Genomic DNA, 17182 nt, shown 5'->3' with positions numbered 1-17182 from the left:
CTCAAAGAGCTATAATTTTAAATGTCCTTCCCTTTGGGTGTGTTTAGGTGTGATGTCTCACATTGATCAAAGGAATTTGCCAGAAAAGATGCTTCTTAAAGGACAAAACACTGTCACCAAATGCTCATTACAAAGCTCTCCCTCATTGGTCAGGGCCAAGGTAGACAAGATGACCTTTCTCGTCCTTCCCAGGACCCTGCCTTATTTATGCCGGTCCCAACAAAGCAAATAGACTAAAAAAATTAAAAAAATTTTTTTTAAATTTTCTTGAAAGTACATCATTCATACATGGGCATACATACATAAGCAATAGTATATAGTAAAAGTTATGAACTTACAAAACAAACATGCATATCATCATACAAAGCACCCTATATCACCTCACCACCAACAACTTGCATTGCTGTGAAACATTTGTTACAAACTGAAAAAGCATCTATCCCTACTAACTATAGCCCATAAACTAAAAAAAAAAAATTTTTAAGCAGTTCCTTTGAATGTATCACTTTCTAAGAATCTGTGATTATCACCATTTTCATCTTTGCACCAGAAATATTTAATAATACGATATCCCTTCATAGTTTATTTACTCACAATGAGAGAAAATTCTGCCTTCTGCTTTATTTATTTATTTCAGGCTATTTCTCTAGTTAATTTTACTTTTAAGGAGCTATCAGTATGGCATAGAGCAGCCTCAAGTTTGCAGACAGGGTGTGTTTTGGAAGCTCCGTGTAGCAGAATGTTGAAAAGCTCTGACCCCTTTCTAGGGCCATTCTGAAAATGGGAGCAGATAACCAGCTGTAAGACAGGTCTGCACACGCAAACACAAGCGCCGTGTTCTGACTTGCGCCCTTTCGGAAGTGGACACAAGTTCCTCGTCCTCTCCCGCGCGCTAAGTCCCGGGTTGCATTAGCAGGGACGGTTTTGATTTCTGCTCCGTCTGCTTTCGGTTCAGGTTGACGTTTAGCCTTTGACCTAGCCACTTTCTTACAATAAACAGTTTGTTGATGAGAGCAGCTGCCCAACAGATTGTTTCCAGATTGTTCTCTCACAGCTGAAGACAGAGTGCACCTTACGAGGAAGTCTGCTTGAAGCTTACGGCTTCTGCTTCTTAGGACTCCCTGCCTTTGAAGCCAACTGTCAGCCGCTAAACATCTTTCTATTTATGTCTGTGAAATGGTGTGAATCTGTGGCACTAGAAATCAGGCTTCACTTACAACCGTGAATATTTTATTTTATTTTTTTCTTTGAAAGAACGATGGCAGGAGTCTAGAAGTTTCTGCCACATGGAGCGATTCCTTATATGTCAGCAAAAATCCCCAGTATTCAGTATATGGAAATTAGTGTACCATGTGGTACTGTGTAGGAAAGTAGACAGAACATACTTTATTTTGTACAGGAATTCGTGTGTCTTGATTATTTAAAGGTTTTCTGCCCAGTTAAGGAATAAGATTACTTTCACACTGAGGTACATATGTCTTGTGACTCAGGTCCTTTTAAAATAGCTTCTCTTATTTGTTTCTTCCTGTGTATGAAAGAGAGTACTCCAGGTATCTGTTTTGTTTTAAATGCGAGAGACAGGTAATCTAATGACTTGGCAATTTGTGTGACTCACAGGCACACCTTAGCTTGGATTTTGCTGCTTCCTTAGCAGCCCTCCCATTCCGCCGCCTTCCCTAGGCTGGCCTGTCTCCTTGCAGCAGCCTTCATTAAGAAGGGAAAGTCAGAGCTTTCAGCGTCAGAGCCAACACTTGGTGCTAAACCGGCCACCGGGGCCTGTTGTCAGAATGGCGAGGCTGAGCTCACCTCCCTAGAGGCAAGTTGACTTTTTCTACAACCCGTAAATTTCGTTAGGCTACCAATCCTGGTTTCAAAACCCAGCTCTCACTGCTCGGGCTTCCGTCACCAAGCACGCTCACGGCCATCTCCCTTCCAGCCAGGTATGACGTGGAACCTGGACGGAGCTCAAGACCTAAGATTAAGACCTGTGTGTTTTTCGTTCAGTGCCAATAAGCTGTTATTAATACACGGGTTCCACACAGGCTGAAAAACTGCATGAAACGCGCCGGGGTCTGAGCCTGGCGAAAGCTCGTCCCGAGTTTGGACCGCCCGCGGTCCGGACCTCCGTGGGAACCCTTGGTTTTTTTCAGGGATGTGCTCTTGCCAGCGAGTGGCTCAGCAGTCCTGCCCAAGTGCAAAAACACGGAAGTCGTTCACATCCAAGGAAGATGGAAAATGCTAAAGAGGTGTTTTTTTGCCGTGTTTTGTTTTTTTGATTTTTCACAAAAGCCACATCTTTGATGATTTTAGGATCAACAGCAGAACAAAAATACACAGTGAGCCGGAGCCGGCAGGGGCCCTGGAGAGAGCTGCTGAACAACTCCCTCCAATTCCTCCCCAACTTTTTTATTTTGAAAAAATTAAAACCTGAGGAAAAGTGCAAGAATAGTACACAGAACCCATGTAGCCTTCACCCAGATTTACCACTGGTTAACATTTTGCCACATTTTCTCCATAGAGGTTTTTTGTTGTTGTTTTTAAAAGATGCTTGTTTCTGTTGGTAAGTAATGCTCCAAGCATGGAGCTCATCGTATGTGATTTACAAGACTGTGAGACTTCTTTTGTTGGAGGAATTGGCAGGAGGGTGGTACTGGTTTCCCCTTGGCCCTGGGCTTCCTTGCTTTGTTTATTTGAAGTAAAACCAGTAGCCTGCTGGTTTGTAATGGCCCTGGATGGCTGTTGTCACCCTCCTGGGGGAAGGGCAGATGGACCCTAGCTTCATACGGACCAGTATATATAAAGCACATGTGTAGAAGGTTCCCAGAAGAGTGAGGTATTTGAAAAGTCTTGAATTATATCACATAAAAATAATCTCATAACCAGATGATATGAGGACCGCTAGTTGATCTTTTAAGCCCAACACTGGAATTCTCCCTGCTGATCAGGGGGAAATTCTACCGATGAATATATGGGATTTAAAGTTTTTCTTTCTGTTTCCTAACTCAAGTATTGTGACTGGGAACCTTAGATCTGGTCACTTCCACGAGAATTTTTTGAGAACTCTGTACAAATGTTGCTGTTGTATTATTTATGTGACTATCGGTGTGCCCCATGAAACTGTAATACAAGATCATTTGAAGGCAAAGAACATATGTTGTTAATCTTTGTATCCCTTCTCCAATATTTTGCCTTGAGTAGGCATGTAGTAAGTATGCTTCCTTGAACACTTAAAATCATTTTGACTTGCTCTGCTAATGTATCGTGAAACGCTTCCACTGCTTCCGTGCCCACCACCTCGGGGGACAGACCAGCAGTAAACGCTCCCGCTGCCCCGGCTTGGAGCAGCTGCTGCTACAGCCCAGCGCTCTGTCTCTCTTGACTCAGGTAGAGCAGGAATTCTGTAAACAACCCATCAGCTGTTGATGTGGCTGAGGAAAACTGACAAGGTGGAGTTTTAGGAAAAGGAATAATTTCACCTGTTATTAAAGATGCTTTTCAGTTAAGAGGCGATATGACGTATGAAGTGGCCACTTAGCTGGTCCTGTCCTAAACAAGTGGTACTCTGAATAGACGCCACTGTCTACTTTGCTCATATTTAGACCTCTGTTCTTCCTTGCACACTTAGGATGGTGTCTACACACCCCCCAACACACACACTGCCTGTGTGTTGTTCTCTGGGATTTTCTCGTTTTTACAGTGTCATGGTGACAGCCAGTTAACATATGAGCCTTTGCTAAAATAAGAGGACCAGAAGACAGGGCTCTCAGCCTCTCTCTGACATCCATCTTCACTTCTCTTCAGGCAACATGTGTATTTTTTTTTTTTTAAGATTTATTTATTTTATTTCTCTCCCCTTTCCCCACATCCTGCCCCTCTGTGTCTATTTGCTGCGTGTTCTTCTTTGTCCACTTCTTTTGTTGTCAGTTGCACAGGAATCTGTGTTTCTTTTTGTTGCGTCATCTTGCTGTGTCAGCTCTCCATGTGTGCGGCGCCATTCCTGGGCAGGCTGCACTTTTCTTTCGCGCTCGGCGGCTCTCCTTACAGGGCGCATTCCTTGCACGTGGGGCTCCCCTACACAGGGGACACCCCTGTGTGGCAGGGCACTCCTTGCGCGCATCAGCACTGTGCATGGGCCAGCTGCACATGGGTCAAGGAGGCCTGGGGTTTGAACCGTGGACCTCGCATGTGGTAGACGGATGCCCTAACCACTGGGCTAAGTCTGCTTCCCGGCAACATGTGTATTTTAATATTGGAATCCTAGAGACGATGGTACAACTTTAACTGAGAATTAAACATTCGGGAATGGGAGACTCTTGAATGCCAAAGCCAAGAGGGATGTTCTAGTCTCCTCATTTTAAAAATGAAGAAACCGAGGCCCTGGACGGCCAGTGGCCGGCACACTCACAGCCTGTCGACAGCAGAGCTCTTGGTCCAATGCCCGGCCCGGCTCTGCTGCCTCCAGGCGCAGTGCCGGAGAGGGCCAGGCCAGGCCCCTGCAAATAGTTGAGGATGGGTGGGGCCTTGTGCCATTCTCAAAGCCAGACCCGTGCCCTGACTCAGCATCACAGAGGAAGCGGAGGCTTGGGCTTCACGTCGGCAAGTGTGTACGCATGCAGGTGTGCGTGCTAGCCAGGAGCGGCCGTCTCCAGGTGAGGGGGCGGGGCCACCCCATGGGCTTCCCGCTGGCCCTGGGCTCACACCTGAGGGTTTCCTGGGCCTCCGAGCCCGGCTCCGGCCTCCGGCCTCCGTCAGAAGCCTGTTTGGGTTGGACGCAGATCAGTGGCGGGAGTTTTAACGGGCAGGCTTAATGAAGACCCCAGGGACTTCTCCCCGGCCCGCCAGCCCCGGCCCTGGAAGCTTGCGCCCCTCCTCGCGGAAGCGGGGCCTGAGCTTTGGCCCCGTAAAGCCTCCCTGTTCTTTCAGGGCAGCCCCGTAGCTTTCTCCTTGGTTTCTGCACTTACAGAATAGATTTCATCTCTAAATGAGCCCATTTGGCCCGGCGGAGGTGTGATGCCTATAAAACCTGCCTTGTTAGCAGTGACTTAGTCATTACCTCGATTTTACTGCTCCACCCAAGCCTTCTGTGGGCTTCACAGGTTGGCAGGTAACAAAAAACGCTGTCAACCTCTGGCCGTTCAGAGTCAGCGCCAGGGTTATGCCTTTCTATGATAAAAGGAAAGGCCTTTGCCACATTTCCTTAGGATTTAGATACCTGAGTGCATATAGTGTAAATCCTTGGGCGATGCAGAATTACCATTTCAGGTTTGGTCTTGTCACTAGTGAAGGGATCAGGACTTGAAGAAATCCGCATTGTTGCTCAGAGTCGCGCTGCAGGGCTGGAATGCGGGAGGGGGCACTAGAGGCGCTGGAGTTCTCCTTAGAGGTGTGCTGGCCGCTCTGGGTTCCGCCCTTCCCCCCATTCGCCCTGGCGCTTGCCTGCCCTGCTCTGGGCCGCTTGGCCCTTCAGCGTGAGCTGCCTTGGCCACTAGGTGGCGCTGACAGCAAGTGCCCAGCAGGAGGCAGGAAGGGCCAGTTCCATCTCCTCTGTGGTAGCCGTGCCCTCTGTTCAGCCCCACTGGGGGACTTGGGCCTCTGTCCGCTTGTCCCTTAGTGCTGGCCCAGGTGCCCCACCATCCCTTGCTCTGTGATTCTGACTCCACCCACACCTCTGAGAAGAGTCCTTTGCTTAAGCCTTTCTGAATCTGCCATCTCTTTCCTGCAGGAGCCTGATGGCGAGGTCATCAGTCACTCACCTGTGATAAACTGCGCTCCTTGGTGAACACGTCCCCTTAAGGGCTCACCTAAGGAGACAGTGGGATAGCCAAGATTCAAAGTCAAGTTTTTCTTCCCAGACTTTCTACTTCCTCCCCTCTCAGCTATCCTTCTCCCTCCCTCCCACTCTCAACACACATCCGAGCCACACACATAGATTCTCTCTCTTTCATCGTTGCATGTTATATTGAGTTTAGATCTTTCTTTGTGATACTATCAGAATTTTGATTATAGTAAATAGGCATTTCCTTTGCTGCTTCATTTTGGATTTGGTCCCTTTGCTGAGGACAGTGGTATGATAGTTTGCCTTCGAACTTAATCCATCCCCGTGGGTGTGAACCCATTGTAAGTAGGACCTTTTGATGAAGTTGCTTCAGTTGGGGTGTGGCCCAACACAATCTGATTATTGGAGTCTTTTATAAGAGAGTGAAATTCAGACAGAGAGAAAGCCACAGAGGGAGCAGCCAAAGGTGAACGTCAGCAGAACCTGTGGAGAAGGGGGAGGCCAGGAGAGGCCGCCACATGCACTGCCATGTGACAGAAAAGCCAAAGATCACTGGCAGCCAGCTCCAGAACCCCAGTCCTCAGGAAGAAATCATGGCCTTGATGACACCCTGATTTGGACTTTTCCTGGCCTCAAAGCCATGAGCCAATAAATTCTCATTGTTTAAGCCAACCCATTGCATGGTATTTGCTTGAGTAGCCAAGGAAACTAGGATACGTGGGATAGAGATTAGAGCAAGGATTAGGGTTCCAGACAGATGTGGTTTTGTGGATTTGAGTTCCAGCTATGTGACTTATTACCTGCATGGCTTGGGCAAGTAATTAATGCTCTCTGAGGCTCAATGTTCTCTTCTGTGAAATGGTGCTAATAATGCAGATGTATTTCCGGGTAAGAATTGAATCTACAGCACCCAAAGCAGAGCCTGGTGTGGAAGAGGGGTGTTGCGAATGGCAACTAGCATACCATCACTGTAGCTGAGTGCCTGGTACAAGAGAACTTAGACTCATCTAGCAAGGGTCAGGAATGGGACCACGAGGTCCGCTTTCACCACTGCTGCTCAACAACGCACTGGAAGCTCTAGCCAGAGCAATTGGGCAAGAGGAAGAAAGAAAAGCAATCCAAATCGGAAAGGAAGAATTAAAGCTACCCTTATTTGCAGATGACATGATCCTCTGTATAGAAAATCCAGAGAATCCACAAGAAGATGACTCAAGCTAATAAATTTAGCAAATCTACAGGCTATAAGATTAACACTCAAAAACCAGTTGTGTTTTTATACACCAGCAATGAAAAATCCAAAATGGAAATCAAGGAAACCATTCAATTTACAGTAGTATCTTGAAGATAAAATATCTAGGAATAAAGTTAACCAAACTGGTGAAAGACTTGTACATTGAAAAGTATAGAATATTGCTGAAAGAAATTAAAGACCTAAATAAATGGCAAGAGATCTCATGCTCACGGGTTGCAAGACTTAAGATGGGTAAGGTGTCAGTAGTACTGTAGAGGGACCAGCATGGTGGGGGCAGAAGCATCTGCATTAGGGGACCGGCCAGGCTCTCCACTCCTCTTTCCCTATGGTGTTTAGATTGACCAAGCCAAGTTAGCTCATTGGACTCAGCCAAGATAATCCAAGGGAAGGAGAGTCCTCAAGAGGCCAAGCGACTACTTGGAAAAGTAAGAGACTATATTTGTAACCCAAATACGAAATGGGCCACACTCGTTACATTTCTGGTATTTGCCATGTCATGCTCAGATGTCTTTGACGGCATAGCTGGTGAGGAGGTACACACACAGATAAGCTATATGGTAAATCCTGCTGATTACCTTACTTTGTTGGAATCTGGTGCTCTGAATAAAGATCCACACTGAGGGTTGCCAAGTGAGCAATCCCTGCCTTAAATGAGATCAGGACAAAAACCAACACTGTTATTTGAGGATCATCAGCTTTTGATTATAAAAGTCTGCTTTGAAGCATGCTTTATCACATGTGCGAAGACACCGAGTGAATGCACCATTGCCCGTGAATATTTTGTTTGTAAAATACCAATAGTTAGAATTGGGTTGTTTTGGTTAAATTCTATGAGAGTTGAATATTTGCTCCTGTTTCCTTGAGAGTATATACCTGAGAGTGAGATACCCATAAAAAGAGCTTGTGTTTCATATCTTTGATGATTCATTTTCTGATTTACCCACTTCTAGTTGCCTCGCAACTTACAGTGTTGTGACTGAAGCACAGCTAATCTAATCATTTACAATAAAGCAAATGTATCTCTGAGATAGGAAACCTAGTTTAAGATAATTTTTTTTTGGTATTTCTCAGGAATAGGAGCACCAAAAACAAATGGAGATTGTGATAAACATTCTTGAATCCACAGCTAACTTAGAGGTACAGTTGTGATTCACACAATGAATCTTGTTAAGTAGATACATTTAGCAGATAGGATGGAAGTGGCAGGATGGGATGTACCACTCTAGTGTGATGGACCCAGGATACCATGGATTTCTTATCTGAGTACTTTCTGTAGCAGACATTGCAATATGTTTATTAAGCAGAGAGTAGCCACTGAAGTGTGGATTTTCCCTAATGTAAATTTAAGACTTTATCTGTTCAGGAGTAGGAATGCTGGTCTTGTTTAGGCATGTAGAAGAGAACATAGGGTCTCATGGACTTTGGTTATTGTTTAGTGTTGCATAGGCTTGTTGAATTTGCTTTTTTTTAAAATCACCTTTATTGAGATATAAATTATGTTCAAGAAAATGCACCCATTGCAGGTGCCCAGTTTGACAAATGTATATATACCCATGTAACTGCCATCCCAGTAAGATACAGATCATTTCCAAGACCCTAAAAGACTCTCTTGTTCACTTCCACAGTTAATATCGGCCACATTCCCTAGGCTATCCCTGATCTGCTCTCCATCACTGTAGATTGGATTGCTCTTTTCTGAAGTTTCACCTAAATGGAATCATATATCGTATGATCTTCTGCCTCTTTTTTTTTTTTTAATCAGTATTATGTTTTGGAGATTCTTCCATGTTGCCATGTGTATCAGTAGTTCATTCCTTTTTTTTTTGCTAAGTAGTGTTCTATTTGTGTAAATATGTCACAGTTTTTTTGTCCATCCATTTACCTGATTGTGGCTATTTGGGATGTTTGCATTTTTTTTGGCAATTATGAACATTTGCATACAAGTGTTTGTGTGGACATGTGTTTTCATTTCTCTTGGACAAATACGTAGAAGTAGAATTTCTGGATCACATGGGAGGTATATGTTTAACTTTATAAAAACTGGAAAGCAGTGTTTTCCAAAACCATTGTACAATTTTACATTCCCACCAGTAATATATGATAATTCCATTTACTCCACATTCTTGTCAACACTTAATATTGTCAGAATTTTAAGTTTTAACCATCCTAGTGGGTGTGTAGTGGTATCTTGTTGTGGTTTTACTTTGCATTTCCCTGATGACAAATGATGCTGAGCATTTTTTCACATGCTTAGTGATCATCTGATCTCTTCTTCGGGGCAGTGTTCAAATCTTTTGCCCATGTTTCAGTTGAATTGTTTGTTTTCATATAACTTTGTGTTAAGAGTTCGTTCCTTTTTATATTCTGGATACAAGTTTTGATATTTCTTGCCACCAGGGTTTTACTCTCCTGTCTAGGGATAATGAAGGCAGGGGCATCCTTGGTGCTTCACATGTGTACTCATTTTTACTTTATGACTCATGGTTGTATTTGATTAGTGAATATAAATATTCAGGAAAATTATGGGTCACATGAAATTATATTTCTTAAGAGTTTCCAGGTCTCCTTTAAAGATTCTCTTTGTTCTGAGCAATCTATTTGGTTATGAATAAGCTCTGAAAGTTTATGTGAAAGAGGTAAAAAAAAAAAAAAAGATGTCTTGTTTTCATCCATTTGAATTTATTTTGCAGATTGGTACATCTCTTAAGTATTGTTTTCAAAACAAATAGTTTGGAATATTACCTTGGACATTAAGTACACATAACAATGATGATGTATTTCTTTGAGAAGTTGGCTCCCAACTTGCATGCAAATAAGAATAGGTGGTTAAATTTGGCAAGTCAGGTTGACCCACTCTGACAAAGGGAAGTGTATATTGAATAGTTTGAGTGAGTTTTCTTACTCTTGTCTTACTTTTTTTTTATTTTATTGATTTTGTAAAAATATTACATTTGAAAAAAATATGAGGTCCCATTCAACCCCACCACCCCCACCCCACCACTCCCCCTCAGCAACGTTCACTCCCTTCATCATGACACATCCATTGCATTTGGTAAGTACATCTCTGGGCATCTCTGCACCTCATGGTCAATGGTCCACTTGCCTTACTTTCTTGTGGTCCTTCTCTTTTCTCTCCACTATGGTACTGTTTTTGAGACACAGCAGGTGCACCTGAGCATTCTGAAATGAATAACATAAAGATGGCCAGTCTGGATACTCACCTCCCAAGAAGGCTCCCTGCTTTATGCTTGTTCTGAAAATTCTATTTGGCAATAGTTGTTTCTTTTTCATTTCTTCCTGGTTTCCATTGATTTTGCGTGGGGGATTTACATTGCTTATATCCGATGAGTAACTGCTTGGCTCTTAGCTTGAGTTAATGAAATGTTTGCTCTCCAATTATTTCACCCTTCTATTTTTGCAGCTTACCCTATTCACTGGTAAGCAATGTTAGACTATGTTTGGTAACATCCATTTGTCCTGGGAAAGTGATGAAGGCAATTCAGATCTGTCCATTTTATGCTGTAAGAGTGTTGACTAAAGTTTTGGAAACAGAGCTGGTTGTCATTAATGGTCAAATATGAGGCTTGGGAGTTACCATTGTATATTAATTATTCATTCTGTCTCTTTCTCCAATAGAGTATGTATCAGAGAATTAACTGTGAACAAGGAAGTTTCAGTTTAATGCAGGAAGTCTTTCTCCGGGACATTTACTTTAATTTTTTTTTTTTTTAAGGTATCGATTATAGTTAGTAGCAGTACTTTTGTTTTCCCTAAAGGTTTATTTTTTATTTATTTCTGCCGCCCACCCCCATGTCTTCTTTCTGTGTCCACTCGCTGTGCGTTCTTCTATGTACACTTGTATTCTTGTTAGTGGCATCGGGAATCTGCGTCTCCCTTTGCTGCGTCAATCCTGCTGCATCAGCTCTCCGTGTGTGCAGCACCACTCCTGGGTAGGCTGCACTCCTTTCACGCGGGGCAGCTCTCCCTATGGGGTGCACTCCTTGCGTGTGGGGCTCTGCTACACGGGGGATACCCCTGCGTGGCACAGCACTCCTTGCACACATCAGCACTGCGCATGGGCCAGTCACCGCATGGACCAAGAGGCCCTGGGTTTGAACCCTGGGCCTCCCATGTGGTAGGCGTACGCTCTGTCAGTTGAGCCAAATCCTCTTCCCATGGGACATTCACTTTAGCTTTACCTCTTCCAAACAACTTCCAGTTCCTGTTCCATCAGGACCATACTCTCTTTACCTTCCTTTCCACAGCACTTTGACCTTCTCTTTGGCACTGTCCATCCTGCCTTGAACTGGGATCCTCCTCTTGTTCTCCTCCCCACTGGACTGGAACCTTCTGAGGCAGGACCACCTCATACTGAAGTTTCTCTGTATCTCCACTGTAGCGCAGTCACCCTTGCTGGTTTCTGTGTACCTCGGCCCCTTCACCTGCACTCCCTGCCTCTACTGCACAGCTGTGTAGCTGACCCTGGCCGGGTGAAATCACAGAATAGTGCTGACTGCTCTCCCTCTGCGGTCAAACTTACTGACCACACATAGTCCCAAACACCCGCGGTCACTCATACAGTATCCCCAGCTCCGATCATTTCTTCATCTCAGTGTCCTGTTTTCTGTTCCCTCCTCAAACCTCTGCTGGCTCCTCATTTTCACTCTTAGCTGATGACCTTGCTTCCTATTTATTGACATCATAGGGGCAGCCGGAAGAGGCCTTCTACCAGCCCCAGCACCCTATCTCCCCACTGCCCTGTGGTCCAGGGTGGCAGTAGCCCGCTGAAAACCAGGAGTACCGTGTGTGACTGTGTGGTCCGCAAGGGCTGGGGGCACCAGGAATCTAGAAAATCCAAAAATTTTCTCCCATTCTGTCGTTGTCTTTTCACTTTCTTGATGACATCCTTTGATGCACAGTAGTTTTAAATTTTGACAGTCTTTTTTATCTTTTTTTTTCTTCTGGTATAAAAATCCTTGCCTACTGCAAGGTCCTGAAGATATTTCCCTGTGATGTTATGTAGGATTTTAAAATTTTCACTCTTATATTTAGGTCTCTGATTCAATTTGAATTAATTTTTATATGTAGTGAGAGTTAGGGGCCCACATCCATGCTTTTGCATGTGGATTTCCAGTTGTCCCAGCACCATTTTTGAAGGGACTTTTCTTTTCCCATTGAATAGACTTGGCACCCTTATCAAAAATCAACTGGCTGTAGATGTGTGGATTTATCTCTGGACTTCCAGTTCTATTCTGTTGGTCTTTATAACTGTCTTTAAACCTCTACTGTACTGTTTTAATTACTGCAGCTTAGAAATCAGGAAGTGTGGCTCTTTCAGCTTTAGTTCTTCTTTTTCAGAACTGTTTTGGCTTATTCACAGCCCCTTCCAATTTCATTATAAATTTGAAGATCAGCTTTTCCATTTCTGCAAAAAATGCTGCTGGAATTTTGGTGGGGATCACATCGAGTTTGTAGGTGGCATTAGTCAGTATTGACATCTTAATAGTATTAAGTCTTCTAACTTATAAACATGGGATGCCTTTCCATTTATTTAGATCTTCTTTAATTTTTTTTAGCAATATTTTGTAGTTTTCAATATATGTCATTCACCTCCTTAGTTAACTTTATTCCTAGAAATTTTATTCTTTTTTAGATGTTCTTTTTTTTTTAAAGATTTAATTTTTTTATCCTCTCCCAGTTGTTTGTGCTCACTGTCTGCTCTCTCTGTTCGTTGTGTGTTCGTCTTCTTTTTAAGAGGCATTGGGAAGAACCCAGGACCTGCCATGTGCGAGGGAGGCGCCCAGTGACTTGAGCCACCTCCGCTCCTATAGATGCTCTCTTTCCTTTTCAGATTGTTCATTACTGGTGTATACAAACCCAAGTGACTTCTGCATGTTTATCATGTATCCTGTAACTGCTGAAATCATCCATTAGTCATAGTAGCTTTCTTGTAGATTCTTTGGGATTTTTCTCTACATAGGCTCATGTCTTCTGTGAACAGGGATAATCTGACTTCTTCCTTTCCAATTTGGATACCTTTTATTTCTTTCTCTTGCTTGATTGTACTGGCTGTAACTTCCAGTACAGTGTTTAGTTGTTTAGTACCAGTGGTGGCAGTGGGCATATTTGTCTTGTTCCTTATCTTCGGAGAAAGCTTTCAGTCTTTCTCCACGAGTATGATATTTGCTTTGTGTTTTTCGTAATTGTCCTTTATCATGTTGAGAAAGTTTCCTTCTATTCCTAGTTTTCTGAGTGTTTTCATCTTGAAAAGTTGTTGGATTTTGTCAAATGCCTTTTCTGTGTCGATTGAGGCAAGTGTGTGTGTGGTTTTTTTTCCTTCAGTCTTTTAGTGTGTTATATTACATTGTTTTCTTTTCTTTTCTTTTTTTAAAGATTTATTTTTATTTCTTTAATTCCCCTCCCCTCCCCCGGTTGTCTGTTTTCTGTGTCTTTTTTTGCTGCGTCTTGTTTCTTTGTCCGCTTCTGTTGTCGTCAGCGGCACGGGAAGTGTGGGCGGCACCATTCCTGGGCAGGCTGCTCCCTCCTTCGCGCTGGGCGGCTCTCCTTACAGGTGCACTCCTTGCGCATGGGGCTCCCCTACGCGGGGAACACCTCTGTGTGGCAGGGCTCTCCTTGCGCGCATCAGCACTGCGCATGGGCCAGCTCCACATGGGTCAAGGAGGCCCGGGGCTTGAACCGGGGACCTCCCATGTGGTAGACGGTCACCCTAACCACTGGGCCAAAGTCCGTTTCCCTGTTTTATTTTCTTATGTTGAACCATCCTTACATTCCTAGAATAAGTCCCACTTGGTCATGGTATATACTCTTTTTAATATGCTGTCGGGTTCAGTTTGGAAGTATTTTGTTGAGGATTTTTGTATCTATATTCATAAAGGATACTGGTCTGTAATTTTCTTTTCTTGTGTTATCTTTATCTGGCTTTGGTGTCAGGACATAATCCCCCCTTCTGTTTTTTGGAGGAGTTTGAGAAGGATTGGTGTTAAATCTTTAAATGTTTGGTAGAATTGAGCACGGAAACCATCCAGTCTTAAACATTTCTTTGTTGGGAAATTTTTAGTTACTGATTCAATCTCTTTAGTTGTTATAGGTCAGTTGAGATTTTCTATTTCTTCTTGTGTTGGATTATGTGCTTTGCATGTTTTAAGGAATTTGTCTATTTTATCCAGGGTTTCTAATTTGTTGGCATGTAATTGTTCATATTTTCTTAGTGGTTTCATTTGCATTTACAATTAACAACTTAAACTAATAACAACCTAGTTCGACAAGTATCAGCCTAGTTTCAGTACTATATAAATTCTCTACTCCTATATATCTCCATCCCTCCCCCTTTATATAGTTATTGTCTTAGATTGCATCTTTATTCTTTGTGTGCACACCAACAAATATTTCACATGTTATTTTACATATTTGCCTGTTCAGTCATATGGGGAGAAAAAAGCAGGTACATATTAGAAGTACGGTAATACAGGAATTTATATCTACCTATGTAGTTACCTTTACCAATATTTTTTATTTCTTCTTATGCCTTTGTTTTGCTATCTAGTGTCCTTTTTTTTAAAAACATTTATTTTTTTATTTATTTCTCTCCCCTTCCCCACCCCAGTTGTCTGCTCTCTGTGTCCATTTGCTGTGTGTTCTTCTGTGACTGCTTCTATCCTTATCAGCGGCACCGGGAATCTGTGTTTCTTTTTTTGTTGTTGTTGCGTCATCTTGTTGTGTCTGCTCTCTGTGTGTGCGGCACCATTCTTGGGCAGGCTGCACTTTCTTTCACGCTGGGTGGCTCTCTTTACTGGGCACACTCCTTGTGCATGGGGCTCCCCTATGTGGAGGACACCTCTGTGTGGCATGGCATTCCTTGTGTGCATCAGCACTGTGCATGGGCCAGCTCCACACGGGTCATGGAGGCCTGGGATTTGAACCGCTGACCTCCCATGTGGTAGGTGGATGCCCTATCCATTGGGCCAAGTCTGCTTCCCTCTAGTGTCCTTTTATTTCAGCCTGAAGGATTTCTTTTAGCATTTCTGATAGGACAGGTCTTCATGTAATTAATTCTTTCAGCTTTTGTTTGCCTGTAAATGTCTTAATTTTTCATTCACTTTAGAAAGATAATTTTTCCAGGTATAGAATTCCTGGTTGACAGTTTTTTTCTTTAAGGGCAGTAAATATGCAGTCCCACTGTCTTCTGGCCTCCATGTTTTCATAAGAAGTCCACTGTTCTTTTTATTGGGTTTCCCTAGTATGTTACAAGTCACTTCTCTCTCGCAGTTTCAAAATCCTATCTTTGTATTTTGACCATTTCACTCTAATGTGTCTTGGTGTAGCTCTTTTAGAATCTATCCTGCTTGGAATTCCTTGAGCTTGCTGGCTGTGCATATTCATGCCTTTCATCAGATTTGGGGGATTTTTAACTATTATTTCTTCAAACACTTTTTCTGCCACTTCCTTGTTTTTTCTTTATCTACCTCTCACTGGGTAATTTCAATTTTCTTGTGTTCAAGTTTGCTGATCCTTTCTTCTGTCTATCCAAATCTGAGATTGAATCCATCTAATGAGTTTTTCATTTCACTTTCTATCCTTTGCAGCACCGAAAGTTCTGTTTGGTTCTTTTTTTAAAATATAATTTTCATCTCTATTTTTTCGGACATTTTCCTAATTTCCTTTAGCTTTTTATATGTGGATTCATTTAGCTCACTGAGTGTATTTAGGACAGTTGACATAAAGCCTTTGACTAACGGTTCCAATGTATGGGCTTCCTCGGGGGTGGTTTCTGGCGAATTTTCTTTTTCCCATAAACGGGTCATACTTCCTTGTTTCTTTGTTTTTAGTTTTTCTGGACAGCAGGAGATTCTGAGCATTGTGTTGTTAAAATTCTGCACATCTATTTCTCACTCCTCTAGGATTGATGGGTTTTTGTTTTTGTTGTTGTTGAGGGTTAGAGCCATCAATTTGTGAATTTTCCAAACTACTTTTGCTCCAATATGGGGAACGAAAGAAAAGAGAGGGGGGATAAGGTACTTCTTTTTTTAAGATTCCTCTGCTGCTTTTCCCTGGGGGATTGGAACAATAGCCACCCTCAGAGCTGGCCCCCAGTGATCTGAGGTAGCTGATCAGATGCATTCATCAGTGATCAAAGTACACACCCCTGGATTCTGAAGAACTGGATCCTGATAGCCCACCCTGCAGTCAGTGAGCTGCACCAGCAAGCTGCCTGCCATGCAGTGGGAACTAGGAGATAATGACCACTGTATAGGAGGGTGAAGTTTCACTGATACTTTCTTCACTTTACCAGCTTCTTCCTTCAGCTCTTCCCTGAATGCCTCAGAGTGTTCCACTAGTGTCCAGAGTTTTGAAATAGTTGATTCAGACAATTTCTGCCAGTATAGTAGTTGTTTTGGTGGAGGGGACGGACTCATTCCTGGAGCTTCTACTCTACCATCTTCCCACAGTCCTCCTCTGTGCTTGATTCTTGCTCTCATATCTTAGTGCTTTGTGCCCTGGAACTACTTTCAGCTTTTTTTTTCAAAGATCCTTGTGGGGATAAAGTATAAAGGTATGAAGTTTTTTATAAAATGCACAGAGAATCAGAGAATTACTAATGTATTCCAGGACTGGAGGGGACTTTTAAGAATTTTGGATATAATGCGGTATAGAAAGTATAATAATGAGCTGTAATTATTTTCTTAGAATCTAGTTTCTGGAAAGTTAGTTTATTTTTAATAGACTTTTTTTTTAACGAGCAGTTTTAGGTTGACAAATATTGTGCACGAAGTACTGAGATTTACCATATGACCCCCTCCCCCCCAATAAACACAGATGCACAGAGATTCCCCTGTAGTTAACTTCCTGCAATACAGTGGTTCATTTGTTACAGTTGGTGAACCAGTATGGAAACATTGTTACTAATAATGTCCATAGATTACATTTTGGCTTTACTCTCTACTCTCTGAGTTGTATGGTTCTCTGGGTGTTGACAAATGCATAATATCGTGTATCTACCATTAATCCCAGGACCATGCAGAGTAGTTTCACTGCGCTAAAAACGATCGGTGCTCCACTTATTCACCCCACCCCTACCCCCAAGTCTCTGGCCACCACTGATCCTTTTACTGTCTCTATAGTCTTGCCATTTCCAG

The 17182-nt window shown here is 43.0% G+C and overlaps 1 protein-coding gene across 15 annotated transcripts in view; it reads left to right on the top strand.

Annotated features, from left to right (window-relative positions):
• HLCS (holocarboxylase synthetase) overlaps window positions 1-17182 on the top strand; it is a 239049-nt gene that overhangs the window by 70618 nt on the left and 151249 nt on the right. The gene's annotated exons all lie outside the window — the stretch shown is intronic.

This window comes from Dasypus novemcinctus, chromosome 4 (assembly GCF_030445035.2).
Source record: "Dasypus novemcinctus isolate mDasNov1 chromosome 4, mDasNov1.1.hap2, whole genome shotgun sequence".
Classification (NCBI taxonomy): domain Eukaryota; kingdom Metazoa; phylum Chordata; class Mammalia; order Cingulata; family Dasypodidae; genus Dasypus; species Dasypus novemcinctus.
Note: the sequence above shows the minus strand (reverse complement) of the source record. Positions and strands in the feature narration are given on the sequence as shown.